The sequence below is a fragment of the Podarcis liolepis genome, assembly GCF_965112155.1.
Source record: "Podarcis liolepis genome assembly, chromosome: 5".
In the NCBI taxonomy this organism is placed as follows: domain Eukaryota; kingdom Metazoa; phylum Chordata; class Lepidosauria; order Squamata; family Lacertidae; genus Podarcis; species Podarcis liolepis.
Genome location: NC_139556.1, coordinates 1,003,859 through 1,020,043, shown reverse-complemented (window position 1 = coordinate 1,020,043; position 16,185 = coordinate 1,003,859). Strand labels below are relative to the sequence as shown.

At 43.5% G+C, this 16,185-nt stretch overlaps 1 protein-coding gene across 1 annotated transcript in view; it reads left to right on the top strand.

The window, feature by feature from the left end:
* CCDC91 (coiled-coil domain containing 91) overlaps positions 1–11,589 on the top strand; it is a 181,601-nt gene extending 170,012 nt beyond the window's left edge. The window contains exon 16 of the mRNA XM_083503362.1: positions 11,431–11,589. The gene's annotated coding sequence lies outside the window, so the exon portion shown is untranslated. The remainder of the gene's footprint in view (positions 1–11,430) is intronic.
* The last annotated feature ends 4,596 nt before the right edge of the window (positions 11,590–16,185 follow it).

Below are 16,185 nucleotides of genomic sequence, written 5' to 3'. Positions count from 1 at the left end.
GCGAGATCACATTCACTCGGTGCTACACCAGCTGCACTGGCTCCCGGTGGAGTACAGGATCAGGTTTAAGGTGCTGGTTTTAACCTTTAAAGCCCTATACGGCCTAGGACCCTCGTACCTACGGGACCGCCTCTCCTGGTATGCCCCACAGAGGAACTTACGGTCTTCAAATAAAAACATCTTGAAGGTCCCAGGCCACAGAGAAGTTAGGCTGGCCTCAACTAGAGCCAGGGCTTTTTCGGCTGTGGCTCCGATCTGGTGGAACACTCTGTCACAAGAGACCAGGGCCCTGCGGGACTTGACATCTTTCCGCAGGGCCTGCAAGACAGAGCTGTTCCACCAAGCCTTTGGCCAGGGCACAGCCTGACTCCCTCCCTCGGCAATCTTCGCGGAGCTCTGGCCCAATGGTTGCCAGTGGCCTGAATTAATTAATTTTATAATGAATGATTTTAGAGTGTTGTTTATGCTATACTTTTATACTGTTTTATTGTTGTTAGCCGCCCTGAGCCCGGCTTCGGCTGGGGAGGGCGGGATATAAATAAAATTTATTAGTATTATTATTATTGTTGTTGTTGTTGTTTTATTGATTGGAGTTTAGAAATTACCGTATTTTTTGCACCATAACACTCACTTTTTTCCTCCTAGAAAGTAAGGGGAAATGTCTGTGTGTGTTATGGAGGAAATGCCTACGGGTGGCATGCCTACGGATTTTCCTCCTCTAAAAACTACGTGCGTGTTATGGTCGGGTGCGTGTTATAGAGCGAAAAATACGGTACTTATTGTAACTGTTGGGTGGATTTCTGTTTAATTTTGAAATGCTGATATTTAATATTATTCTATATTGTTTTAATGAATGTTGAATGTTATTTTATTTGCATATTGTATATTGTATATTGTATTATGCATATTGTCTTATTTATATGATGTTAGCCACTCTGAGCCTGGCTTTCGCTGGGGAAAGCGGGATACAAATAAATTTTATTTATTTATTTATTTAGTGTGAGCAGGCAACCAACAGGGATAGAAAGGAGGGCGCATATGCAGGACGACAGCTGGACGGGTTCTCGACCCACACACAGGGTGCATGTGTGAGCTGGCCAACGACCAGGGTAAAGAGCAAGGCACATGCGTGACGCAACGAATGGCTGGCTCCCAGAGCCGCACAGTGAGCAGCTGTGAGAGCCGACCGGTGGGCAGGTTAGCAAGCCACAGTGAATAACTGCCCAGTGGAACCGCCGACCACGCCCACACCCAGGAAAGAAACTGCCGGTGGGGCTGGATTAAACTCACTGGCAGGCCACATCTGGCCCCTGGGCCAGACTTTGGACGTGCCTGCTGTGGACATAGTGTATTGTGATTTCAGTAAGGCTTTTGACAAAGTCCCCCATGATATTCATGTGAAGAAGTTGGTAAAATGTGGATTGAATGAGCTAACTGTTAGGTAGATTTGTAGCTGACTGACCAAACTCAAAGAGTACTCATTAATGGTTCCTCGTTACCCGGAAAAAAATGACACAGGGTGAGACCTGTTGTTTTTCAAAGTTTTTATAAATAACTGGGATGAAGGAACTGAGGGAATGCACATCAAATTTGCAGACAATACCAAACTGGAAGGGGTAGCTGATGCCGCAGAAGACAGAATCAGGATTCAATATGACCTTAACAGATTGGAGAACTGACAAGATGATCTTCAGTTGAGACGGATGTCAGGTTCTGCACCAGCTGCAGAAATACAAGACAGGAGACATCTGGTTTACTAGTTGTTCATGTGAAAAAGATCTAGGGACCTTAGTGGACCACAAGATTAACATGAGTCAACAATATGATGCATCTACAAAAAAACTAATGCTATTCTAGGCTGCATCAACAGAAGTATAGTGTCCAGATCAAGGGAAGTCATAGTACCACTGTATTCTGCCTTGGTCAGGCCACACCTGGAATTCTGTGTCCAGTTCTGGGTGCTGCAATTTAAGAAGGATATTGTCAAGATGGAACATGTGCAGCGGAGGGCAATCAAGATGATCAAGGATCTGGATACAGTTGAAGGAGCTGGGTATGTTTAGCCTGGAAAAGAAGAGACTGAGAGGAGCTAATGATAGGCATCTTCAAGTATTTAATGCACTGCCACATGGAAGATGGAGCAAGTTTGTTTTCTCCTGTTCTGTAGGATAGTACCAGATGGGTGGCCATCTGAAATATACTCGGAGTCAAGTGTGAATTTCATGCTCTTTATTCAGCTCATAGTAGCAATGAATGAAACTTTCCCCAAAACGTCTGCTATATATACATTATATACACAATGGGCCCCACGTGATTGGCTAATTCCAGGCTGCTCCTGCAGGCCAATCAGGTTGCTGATTCACTTCCACCTGGAGCTGGATTTGGTGGCTCCTGTGGACCAATCAGACTGCTACATTCTGGGTCCTATTGTTCTAGGATTCAGCTCAGTACAAAGTACCATCTGTCATGAATGCTTTAAATGAGATAGTTAACCGCCAGGGTCCCTTCCATAGATTCTATGATTCTATGATCATGCAAGGCATGATGGGGCACAGAAGTAGAGGGCACTCACTTTCAAGTTCTCCAGTTATTTTCCTATTTTTGCCACATCTGTAATAATTAAAACAGAAAGTTTGCAAATAGGCCAAGTTAGGCAAAAATATAATATCATTTGATGTAAATTCTGCTTTTGAACTGTTAGCAGTCAGAAAGGAAAACAAAGTCTGTGTGGTTTTTAAAAACCGATTTTCTCTATGAAGGAATCTAGAACTTTTGACAAGTTTGCATCTTTTAATGAAATTATTAGCTGGGAAGTGAAGTCATTTCCCCCTTTAAAAACTACTATTTTGGTTTACATACTGAGATGACATTTAGCATTTTTCCACACATCTCTTCCTTTCCAAAAACTTGGTTACATTCCATTTTAACTTTAATAGCATATCTAAAGCAACAATTTGTCCCTTTTGTCTAGAGATTTAGAGATCATGCATTTACATGTCAGCAGCCTTCGATATGGTCGATCACGAACTTTTGGACCACTGCCTTGCTGATATGGGGATTCAGGGCACAGTCCAACAATGGCTGCGCTCCTTTATCTCAGGTCGGGGACAGAGAGTGGCGCTAGGGAGGGAGTTGTCTCCGCGGCACTCCTTGGTGTGTGGAGTCCCACTGGGCGCAATCCTTTCCCCGATGCTTTTCAGTATCTTCAGTATCTTGCCCAGATTGTCTGGGGGTTTGGGCTGGGTTGTCATCAATATGCTGATGACACCCAGCTTTATCTCTTGATGGACGGCCGCCCTGACTCGGCCTGGACACACTGACCAGATGCTTGGAAACTGTGGCTGCATGGGAGCCGGTTGAAGTTAAATCCTTCAAAGACAGGTCCTTTGGTTGGGTTGGGACGACATGGGGTTGGGGGGCCAACTCAAATCTCTTGTGGGGGCTCAAATTAGTGCCAGCGCCTTCTGTCAAGAGCTTGGGTGTAACCTTTGAAGCCTCCCTTTCCATGGAGGCGCAGGTTGCAGCCACAGCAAAGGTGGCATTTTTCCATCTCTGCCATTTCAAGCAGTTGGTCCCTTACCTTTCTCACCCTGGTCTGGCCACGATGATCCATGCGACGGTCACCTCCAGGCTTGATTATTGTAACTCGCTCTACGTGGGGCTGGCCGTGAAGCTGACCCAGAAACTCCAGCGGGTGCAGAATGCAACGGTGAGATTCCTTTGTGAGGAGAACCTGAGCTTACAGGGTTAAACAGCTCAGAGTGTGCGTCCTGCCCTGCTGTGGGGTGGAGGGACCCTGTGTCATTTCCGGGGTCTGTTTTTCTTTGTTTCAGTCTAGTTTCGCTTTTGTCCGATGTAGACATGCTTTGTGTGTTAGACAATGGCTGATCTATGCTGCTGTAAAATAAATGGCAGATGTGATCTCAGAACCACTGACAGTCATCTTTGAGAATTCCTGGAGAACAGGCAAAGTCCCGGCAGATTGGAGGAGGGCAAATGTTGTCCCTATTTTCAAAAAGGGGAAAAGAGAGGACCCAAATAATTACCGCCCAGTCAGTCTGACATCACTACCAGGGAAGATTCTGGAGCAGATCATTAAGCAAACAGTCTGTGGACACCTAGAAAGGAATGCTGTGATTACCAATAGTCAGCATGGATTTCTGAAAAATAAGTCATGTCAGACTAACCTGATCTCGTTTTTTGACAGAATTACAAGCCTGGTAGATGAAGGGAATGCAGTGGATATAGCCTACCTTGATTTCAGCAAGGCATTTGACAAGGTGCCCCATGATATTCTTGTAAAGAAGCTGGTAAAATGCGGTCTTGACTATGCTACCACTCAGTGGATTTGTAACTGGCTGACTGACCGAACCCAAAGGGTGCTCATCAATGGTTCCTCTTCATCCTGGAGAAGAGTGACTAGTGGGGTGCCACAGGGTTCTGTCTTGGGCCCGGTCTTATTCAACATCTTTATCAACGACTTGGATGATGGACTCAAGGGCATCCTGATCAAATTTGCAGATGACACCAAACTGGGAGGGGTGGCTAACACCCCAGAGGACAGGATCACACTTCAAAACGACCTTGACAGATTAGAGAACTGGGCAAAAACAAACAAGATGAATTTTAACAGGGAGAAATGTAAAGTATTGCACTTGGGCAAAAAAAAAATGAGAGGGACAAATACAAAATGGGTGACACTTGGCTTGAGAGCAGTACATGTGAAAAGGATCTAGGAGTCTTGGTTGACCACAAACTTGACATGAGCCAACAGTGTGACGCGGCAGCTAAAAAAGCCAATGCAATTCTGGGCTGCATCAATAGGAGTATAGCATGTAGATCAAGGGAAGTAATAGTGCCACTGTATTCTGCTCTGGTCAGACCTCACCTGGAGTACTGTGTCCAGTTCTGGGCACCACAATTCAAGAAGGACACTGACAAACTGGAACGTGTCCAGAGAAGGGCAACCAAAATGGTCAAAGGCCTGGAAACGATGCCTTATGAGGAACGGCTAAGGGAGCTGGGCATGTTTAGCCTGGAGAAGAGGAGGTTAAGGGGTGATATGATAGCCATGTTCAAATATATAAAAGGATGTCACATAGAGGAGGGAGAAAGGTTGTTTTCTGCTGCTCCAGAGAAGCGGACACGGAGCAACGGTTCCAAACTACAGGAAAGAAGATTCCACCTAAACATTAGGAAGAACTTCCTGACAGTAAGAGCTGTTCGACAGTGGAATTTGCTGCCAAGGAGTGTGGTGGAGTCTCCTGCTTTGGAGGTCTTTAAGCAGAGGCTTGACAACCATATGTCAGGAGTGCTCTGATCGTGTTTCCTGCTTGGCAGGCGGCTGGACTCGATGGCCCTTGTGGTCTCTTCCAACTCTATGATTCTATGAAATCGCTTTTAGCTTAGTAAAGCTGCGCGAGGTCTTGATTTATGCACACTGCTGCACAGAAGACAGAAAGCCAAGGACCTGGTCGCTGTGTGTTTACTCTGCTTTGCTCGGAGGTCTGGAAATGCATGCTGGGCACAGGGAAACCTGCTGGACTTTATCTCTCTGAGCAATAAATCTTCAGATCCTTACGGGGTCTTTGCCGCAGGATCACATTCATCCAGTGCTATACCAGCTGCACTGGCTCCCGGTGGAGTACAGGGTCAGGTTTAAGGTACTGGTTTTGACCTTTAAAGCCCTATGCGGCCTAGGACCCTCGTACCTATGGGACCGCCTCTCCTGGTATGCCCCCCATAGGACCTTAAGGTCCACAACTAACATCACTTTGGAGGTCCCAAGCTGCAAGGTGGTTAGATTGGCCAGGGCCTTTTCAGTATTGGCCCTAACTTGGTGGAACTCTCTGTCACAAGAGACTAGGGCCCTGCAGGGCTTGACATCTTTCTGCAGGGTCTGCAAGACACAGCTGTTCCACCTGGCCTTTGGTTTGGACTCAGTCTGACCCTTTTGTTTCCCTCCCCTTATGGTTTTGATTTATGGGCTACTAATAAAATGAGGCTGCATTTTAAGTTGTATTTTAAACCATATTTTAATTAACTGCTCCCCCCTTTCCTATTATGTTTTATTGTAATTTTATTAGTTTTAGCCGCCCTGAGCCCGGTTCTGGCCAGGGAGGGCGGGGTAGAAATAAAAAATTATATTATTATTATTATTATTATTATTATTAATATTAATATTATATTATTATTATTATTATTATTATTATTATTATTATTATTATTATTATTATTTCTTTAAATATCTTCTGAAGCATCCAAGAAACAGCTGTTTTCCCCAAGTTGTGTCTTGGAAACACTATGAAATGAAGATTTGGTGCAGGTCTGCATCTCCTAGGGTGCTATCGCTCCCTAAGACCTCACATCCAGATTTCTTTGCAGGAAATCAGGATCCAATTTAAAAAGGTAATAACATTCTAAAAATGTCCCCATAAGCATTGACTTGAAGTCATCAGCAAAGAAGCACAACACTTCTGGTTGTTTGAACTCTTGGAAGATATGTTCCTGCTGTATCTCATGAATACCAATACATTACATAGGTTTCCCATCCATGTTGCAAAAATATATTCCTTCTTAACTTGCATCAGTGGGATATTCCAAATGTATTGTGCTGCTATTTCTCACATTGCTGAAAAACTCCTGTATGTCTCCTCCCTTTCAAACGATATCATGGATGCATCAGTTACCAGTAACTTCGTTAGCGCTCCCTTCAAATTATTGTGAGCACTTCCTTGTACAGAACGTTCCATGTCTGTGTTCAAGGAAGGAAGCCAGCCAAAGGAATTGGTTGTTTATTTTTGAGGTAATGTAAAAGTAGACCATAAGCAGACATCACCTGCTGCAAGTGAGACCTAACAAAGAGGTCATCTTTGTTGCATGTGGCTAAAACGTTGTCTCCTCCTGCTGATTGGTAGTTTTTACAAATAGACTTAATATAGGCTTTTAGACTTTTAAAATATGCCCTTGTGAGTTTCAAAAACTTCCCTCTTCCCATATACTCCTCCTAGGACTTGCCAATCAGAAGGTTGGCGGTTCGAATCCCCACAACGGGGTGAGCTCCCGTTGCTTAGTCCCTGCTCCTGCCCACCTAGCAGTTCAAAAGCATGTCAAGTGCAAGTAGATAAATAGGTACCGCTCTGGCGGGAAGGTAAATGGTGTTTCCGTGCGCTGCTCTGGTTGGCCAGAAGCAGCTTAGTCATGCTGGCCACATGACCCAGAAGCTGTATGCCGGCTTCCTCGGCCAGTAAAGCGAGCTGAGCGCCGCAACCCCAGAGTCGGCCACGACTGGACCCAATGGTCAGGGATCTCTTTACCTTTTTCAGCTGTCTTTTAAAGACACAGAAAATACCCACTACAGCAGGCTTCCTCAACCTCGGCCCTCCAGATGTTTTTGGCCTACAACTCCCATGATCCCTAGCTAGCAGGACCAGTGGTCAGGGATGATGGGAATTGTAGTCTCAAAACATCTGGAGAGCCGAGGTTGAGGAAACCTGCACTACAGTATAGTATGTTGCTCTCTTAAAGAACTATCGTTTAAATTAGATTATGGACACAGATGAAGAACTACATGCAAGTCCATCAGGTTTCTCTCCTCTTTCAAATCAGATCCATCTTAAGACACCCTTCCATTTTTGCATTCCCACAAACCATTGTGACAGGAAACATGGTTTTTTTGTCACCTGGTATCAAGTGCCTTGTCCGCTCATCAGCTGGCCTTCAGGACGTGGGAGGAAAGCTAAAGTAAACTGAGGAGCTTTGTAAGTGGGGAAGTCCTGTGAAGTCGTTCTGTGAATCTAGGAGGGCGGGAGGAACACTGGTTAAAATGAAATCCTCTTGGTATGGTTCAGCATTTCTATATAATAGAAGTGTGGGGAAAGAGCCTTTCTCCTCTGGGTTGTCAGGTCTGTTTTGAAAAGGTGTTAAGAAGGTATCGTTATAAATTACTTGGCAGCTGTCAAAAGTATTCTCGAATAATTTGGGTTGGCGTCTAAAAGGGAGTGTTTCATTCTGTGTACGTAAGCATGGAAAAATAAATGAAAAACTTAACCGTGATACCACAGAGTCTATCTCTGAGCCCACATCAGAGTGGTGAGAGAACTGCTAAGGTGGAGGGGGGGGGAATCCACCATGGATGTTGCTGACTGTGATTTTTTTGTAATGTGTTTGAATGGCTTAGGGGATATAGAACAAGGCTTCAGTTGTCAGAGTATGAGGTCCTGCTGTTTCAGAGGTGTCAAATTATTACTCCTCAGCGGGATGAAGCAGGGCTCCCGTGCCAGGAGCCTGTAGCCTTTGGCACATTTCTTATCCACTCCTGGCAGACCAGGCCTGCCTGGTTAGGGGGAGTCTTGTTGTTCTTCTTAAACTTTAAAAAGAGGCAACGTGGTTTTGATTTCCATAAGAGTATCTTCTTGGTATTATTATCAAAATGGAGGAGAGTCAATGTGCTTTTGAGGCTTGATAGCTGTGGAAGGGAATATCACATAGAGGTATGGTGCCTATAGATCAAGCATCACATAAGCAATAATCTGAAATGGTGCAAGTCAATATTTATTCAAATTGTCTATGGTGTTTTGAAACACAGCTCTTCACCATAAGCATAGCATACAAAAAAGAAAGAAATACGTACTTTTAGATGACAAGTTGGCACTTATACAAATAATATGAACCATTCAGTTTGACACAAGCTCTAATGATGTGTAGTATTGTCTGCATTAGTTATTGTCTCATTCATGATAATACTATCAATGTACTTTAATAACACCTTAGCTTAATTAACTTAATTAACAAGCACTTTGTTCTTCTCACCCATTTTTCTCTGTTCATTAAAAATAAGCTTAATTCAATTCCTTTAAGAAAAGCCATAGGGTAGGATTCAGTGTCACACTCTTCCAATCCGTCCATCTGTGAAAGCATTGCAGCTGGCCAGGTGCAACAACCCCCCACCCCAACCCACATGTTGTTCTGGGGGTTCCCCCAATCCCCCCAGTCAATTTTTAATAAATAAAGGCAGCACAGGGGGTACCCAGGGAGAGGAGAGTAAAGCCCCCTTACACAAGTGGGAGACCTTGAGCAGGGGCTGGTTAGGTGAATCCCTCCTATATTGTGTTGTTGCACAAAGATAAAGTAGCAAAGAGAAAAGACAACCTGTACTTACTTGTTTATTCTACACATAAGACAGCAGCTTGTGTATTAAATAATGCCATACAATATTAGAGGTTGTGACACATTTTAATTGCTGTTTAAATTTGTATAAACATTTGGCAAGACCTAAATTCATCCCTTGAATCAGAGCTCTGGATCAAAACATGTTGAGACTCTTGCACCACATTGAATTTTCTTTTTATTATTATGCATAGAATGCTGCCACTTGCAGCTTATCATTGTCTGTGTAGAGCATTCCACATTACATGTGCATCTGTGAGGCTGCATATGTATGAGATGATTATACCATGTTGTTGCCAGAGAGCACCATTTATCTCCATTTTATTTCCCACATGATCACGATGACTCAAGACTCTCCATTTTGTCTGTAAAGTGACAGTTATTTTCCAGCAAGGTCTAATCAGTTAATATACTACATTTGCAGTTCACACTGTAAAAATGGAAAAGGAAGCACTTCAGTTCTGCTTGTTGAAACTTGAACCCTCAAATTCAAGAAACAACCCAATGTCTGGCTGTACCAACCCCTGTGCATTGGGGCTGAAGTTCTGAAGTGGGAGGCCTGCTGTACACACATAGGCTACCTATGTAAGCTAGAACCCAGATCATGCAGAGTTCTAGATTGCCCCAAGGGCCCACATGCATACAGTGGGCTGCTCACTTTAACCTCACCATGTGGATGGCATTGAGCTAGTGAATGTAAAACTTCTCTCTAACAATGAGGAATGTGTCAACAACACAGACAAATGTATTTTACATCCTCCCTTATTCATGCAACAGAATTGTTCTGCAAAACAAGCTAAAACCTGGAACACAAAACTGTGTTGTAAATACCTTTCATTACAGTTCTTAGAAATAGTCTGGGTTTTTTAACTGGAAAATTACAAGATCCAGAGATACCAAAGCAATGTTTTATTCCTCAAGTTGCTCCAGAGTGCTGCTTTTAAAAAGCACCTGGTGATAGACTTAAGGCAGTCAAAGTGACAGTAATAAAACATGGACAGAGAGAAGCTTATTAAACTTATGTTTAGACAGTGGGAGATGTAATTTTTTAATGGAATAAAAGGTGTTTTCACAGCTTGGTTCAGCCCTTGACCATGGTGGTGGCCCATAAAGCAAAATATATAAATAATCAACATGTCCCTTTAGGTTGCAAAAAATAAGGCCTGCTTTGTGTTATGGCTGTGGGTTTGTGGCCAAGGAGAGAGAGAGAGAGAGAGAGAGAGAGAGAGAGAGAGAGAGACCCAAACACGGCAGGCCATTAACAAGAGCATCTCGGAAAGCAGCATCGTCTGTCTGCAGGGGGAGCACCTTTGTTTGCCCTGCCAATCTAGACTAACTGGAGGGAGAGAAAACCCCTCCACGAAGTTTTATGCAGACAGTTTACAACCCATAAACTTTAGCTAGTGAATCCTTTGCACACACAAAAATGTAATGCTTTCCATGTTCTCAATAATTCATTTTTGGGGCATTTTTACTTTTAATATTTCTCTCTTTGCCAATCTGAATTAGATAGGAGATATTCAAAGCAATAGGTTCTATTATTTAAAGAGTTGTTTCTCTAGAATGATAAAATCTGGAATTGATACTGCAGCAGCATCAATGTCTGTGACGCTAGACAGTAAAAGCAGAAGGAGATCACACCCTGCCACTAAAATTGCTCTGACAATGGGGACAAGACAGAATAATGCGAAAGGCAAGGAGAACAAGTGATGAGTGACACACACGTCATGTTGTATACAGTGGTACCTTGGGTTACAGACGCTTCAGGTTACAGGCGCTTCAGGTTACATACTCCGCTAACCCAGAAATAGTACCTTGAGTTAAGAACTTTGCTTCAGGATGAGAACAGAAATAGCGCTGCAGCGGCAGGAGGCCCCATTAGCTAAAGTGGTACGTCAGGTTAAGAACAGTTTCAGGTTAAGAATGGACCTCCAGAACAAATTAAGTTCTTAACCTGAGGTACCACTGTAAATTGCATTCAAGAGACAAATTGCTTGTTGATTACTCTGGTACGTGGATGAATCATGTGAATAAGCCATCACAAGCTATGTCACAGATGAGATTTTTGGAGAAGGAGCCGTAACTCACTGTTGGAGGATGCCAAAGGAGCCAGGATCACACCTGGCATCAGGGCCGGCCCATTCATGAGGCAAGGTGTTTCTGTTTGTGTGTACATAGGTGTATAATCAAATTGGGTTTCAAATAATGACAACAGATTTTACAACATACAATAATAAATAGCCATTTTGTTATTTTTCTTAGTCTAATTGGAGGACGAGATGGTGGGACAGTGTTCTCGAAGCTACCAGCATGAGTTTCACCAAACTGCGTGAGGCAGTGGAAGACAGGAGTGCCTGGTGTGCTCTGGTCCATGGGGTCACGAAGAGTCGGACACGACTAAACGACTAAACAACAACAATTGGAGTACTGTACTATCCTAATATATATAAGAACATAAGAGCTAATTTATATATATATATATATATATATATATATTTAAAAATTAGCTCTTATGTTCCTGAGGTTTAGCACTGTAAGATGATGGAGTTGTGTTGGCTACAGCTGCATTCACGCATTGGGTTTATTTCATTAATGTTACTGATTATAAATCTAGCAGTTCTGTCACATTTTCTATCACTATTTTCTCACAACAGAATCTTTAATAATGTTACCTTTACCTATTCTGAATTTAAATCACACTAGTGAGTCTGTCATGTAGTGTGAAAGGAAGTTTAGAAATTGGAATCTTCCCTCATTGAGTGTTGCAGCACAAACACTTGGGAACCCCCTGCCTATTGAGATCCTGAACTCTTTTTGGTGCCTGCTTAAAACATTCTTATTTAGGCAAGCCTACCCAGCTGCTTAGAAAGTTTAAGGAATTTTAATCTGCTTTCGTATTATTTTTTAAAATGTTTTACAGTAGAGTTGTGTTTTTATTTTATCTTACTGTTTTATCTTTTTAAAACTGCTTTGAGGTTTTTATCAATCAAGCAATTTGGAAATTTTATAAAATAAATTAAGGCTGTATTTCTAATATATTTCCAATAGTATATAAAATAATGCAAAGACCACAAACATGTCCTATTTCTGAGGTGAGGCTTTTGCTGTGGAAAAAGGGAAGCAATAGCACAGGATTATGAAGAAACTTCTGGAAGAAACTTAGGGCTGCCATATGTCTGGAATTTCCCAGACATAGCCGGGATTCATCCTTCGAAAATGACGTCCAGGTGGAATCTCTGAAAAGTGGCTAAAATGTCTGGGAAAACCTGGGCGTATGGCAGTCCATATTGGAAGCGTTGGGCCAAAAAAAAAAAAAAGTTCAACAACATGGTCAAGTCACAGTTCATGGGATGAGTCAAAGGACCAGTAATAATGCAATGCTCTTACAAGAGGTGCTTCAATGATTATCATTGAAAGAAAAGTTGGAGTAGCAAGAGTGAGAGCTGGACAACTGAAAACATGCAACAGCGCTTCATCATCAATATGCAGATGTCACTATGAGATATGATCGATCTGATCATCATGAACCTAGTCAACTACTTATGACAAATGTCCTGTGAGTGGCAGGTGCAGAGTTCAGAAGGACACTCTCTTGCCTGAAGATCCAGTACTTGCTGTTGCACTTGCAAAGAATACACTGCCATATAAGGGTATTATACATCAGGTGCCATATCACAGCTCAGCACAGCCCCAGGTTTACCCTCGGTACTTGGACATGACCAAGATTCCAAGTAGGAACATTGATGCAACTGGAGGATTGGTCAGAAAGATAGATGGGGTGGAAAGGGTGAAAAATCCAGGCACTTGCTTCCGTATAATGCTGTTGTTCAAAATCCTGACACACACACCCCAAATCAATCTGGTGCGCAGCATGGTGCTTGAACAACATGATACAGAAACTATCCAATACTGGCTGGGAAGGTGGATCTGTGATGGTCAAAACAGCCTAAGGACATTGTTATGGACATATCACCGTGTCATCATGCATCCAGACATTCACACAATTTCTGTCCCTGTCCGAGTACCTGAATGAATGTGCTAAGATTCTGAATGAAAGCCCCACCTCCCAGGCCACCATGGACTGGCCAAATCTCAAAATCGGGTCAGGAGGGAACCCAAAATGCTCTGTGGCGGCTGGGGAGGAAGTCAACAGTTGCAGGCATAATGGTGCTGCTTCAGGGAGTAGCAGAGCTGCTGCAACAGGTTGCAACTGCTGCCCATCCCAAACTAGGTAAGTGGCCATTGTCAGTGGCTGTTCCCAGTAAACACACTCTCTTCCTGGATACTCAGTTTTACAATACAGTACAATTTCTAAATGGTGGCTCCATCTTACAGCTTTTAAAACATGGAATCTGTGGGCATAAAGCTCATAATTCCTCAGCCTATTCTGCTTCCATCGACTCCTCACAAATTATGCCTCCTGGGCTTCATCTCACCCAGCCATGGGGTTCAAGAGTAGGAGGAAGACTTTCCTACTGCTGTATGAGCTTTTCAGTGTCTTTGAGAAACGTCTGCTCCACTGAAAATAAAGTTGTCTAAATTTTTGTGTAAACACAGTATGGCCTAATTCCAGATCAGAGTACACTCTTCTTGAAAGAAAAATCTAAACATCAATGCAAAGCTTAAATAAAAATTCTACCTAAAGAACAAGAACCTCATTGTCCAGTTTGGCAAATTTATCTAAAGCTGTTTTTATCCTTAATTGAAAAATTGAACACCCAGCAGCCAATATACACACTGAAATGCTAAAGACATTCTGAGCACTGGCATTTGGGGGCCCAGCATCACGGCTGAAGCAAGGAGCCTTTTTGCTGTGAGAGTCAAGCTGAGATTTAGCTTTGTCACAGCAGAAATTCATTTGCAATCATGATGTTCTGGTGTAGGGGTCTGCCTTTGGAAATCACTGTGCCAGAACTTGATAACAAAATGAACGCGGCATTTTTCTGATCCTGTTTACATGCCCTGTGAACCAGAGCAGGAGTGGAAATAAACATCTCCAAAAAACAGAACCATGTTGGCTTAACCCTTGTTTCTTTGTCTTTACATACAGAAGTACTGGAAGGGAAATCCCACTTGTCCTGAAGAAGGGGCAGACCCAAGTGCCACGTTTCATTGCCTCCCAAAGCAGTAGCTAGTTTGAGGGAGTGAGTGGCAGTCTGGGGCCATATTGCTTGCAAAGAAGGATGATATCACTAAGATCTGGAGAGCAAAAATGGGACTTTTCAGACTAAAGAGATGCAACATTTTGGGCTAATTAATTGAGGTGCTTCTATATTCATTAATAGTTAGTATGAAGGTTACTAAACTCTACTATGTAAACATTTGGCTGCGATATTTAAAAAGTTTGATGTCCACATGTTATATAGAAGTATAGACATAGATTAGCAATTTTCATTTCTGAAACATTTTTTAGGGCTAGTCTTAAACTGGATATTTGAGATCACTGTGGTCACTGATTATGGTTTTTTTTAATGGAAAGTCTATGTACCACAGTTTAACATTGGACTCACAGTATGGTTTAATGACAGTCTCCTGGCATCATAGAGCTTTTTCCGCCATAATAACCAGTACTTGCTTGCTTGCTTTATTTATTGAATTTATAGGCCACCCTATACCCACAGGTCTCAAGGCAGTTCACAGGATAAAATCAGAATATAAAACCACAAAATACATAATTAAATAAAAACAACAACAACCCAATAAGCCCCTCCCCCTTGGTGGTACTCAACGGTACACAGTAGTGGCACCTTTTTATTTTACCCCAAATCATGCAATATGGTATATAGAGGGTGGGGAGAGCAAACAAAACAACCGTGGCTGAAAGGGGAAATAATAATAATAATAATAATAATAATAATAATAATAATAATAATAATAATAATAATAATTATTATTATTATTATTATTATTATTATTATTAATTTATTTGTACCCCGCCCATCTGGCTGGGTTTCCCCAGCCACTCTGGGCAGCTTCCATAGAAACCAAAAATACACTAAAATATCACACATTAAAAACCTCCCTGAACAGGGCTGCCTTAAGATGTCTTCTGAATGTCAGGTAGTTGTTTATCGCCTTGACATCTGATGGGAGGGTGTTCCACAGGGCGGGCGCCACTACCGAGAAGGCCCTCTGCCTGGTTCCCTGTAGCTTTGCTTCTCGCAATGAGGGAACCGCCAGAAGGCCCTCGGCGCTGGACCTCAGCGTCCGGGCAGAATGATGGGGGTGGAGACGCTCCTTCAGGTATACTGGGCCGAGGCCGTTTAGGGCTTTAAAGGTCAACACCAGCACTTTGAATTGTGCTCGGAAACATACTGGGAACCAATGTACGTCTTTCAAGACCGGTGTTATGTGGTCTCGGCGCCCCCCCCCCCCCAGTCACCAGTCTAGCTGCCGCATTCTGCATTAGTTGTAGTTTCCGAATCACCATCAAAGGTAGCCCACGTAGAGCGCATTGCAGTAGTCCAAGCGGGAGATAACTAGAGCATGCACCACTCTGGCGAGACAGTCCGCAGGCAGGTAGGGTCAACGCCTTCATTTTGACAATTCCGGGGTGGCCAACGTGCAGAGCCTCCAGGACACGTTGACGGAGTCTTTGGGGAATCACGACGCCGTCTCCCCACAGCAGACAGCCGTGATGAGCCGAGAGTTCATGTTGTCTGGTTGTGAACGGTTGGAACTCCAATGCAAAAGGCCCTTGTGGCCACCCCCTCCACACCCAGTTGAGCACACGGCTGATGGTGCGATTCTGGGCAGATGCGGTGGCCACAGTGTCAGCCGATACAGGCGCTGCCGGAAGATCCTCAATCAGGAGGAGCAATGAAGCAGGAGCCGGGTCTTCCACAAATGCTGGAAGAGGGCAACGGCTGAGGGCGTCGGCATGGCCCATTGATTTCCCCAGGTGATGGACGAGCTGGTATTGGTAGGCAGCCAGGAAAACAGTCCATCGCAGCATGTGCGGCGAGAGGACTGGTGGAGTTGGACGATCACCGGCGAGGAGGCCCAGGAGCGGCTTGT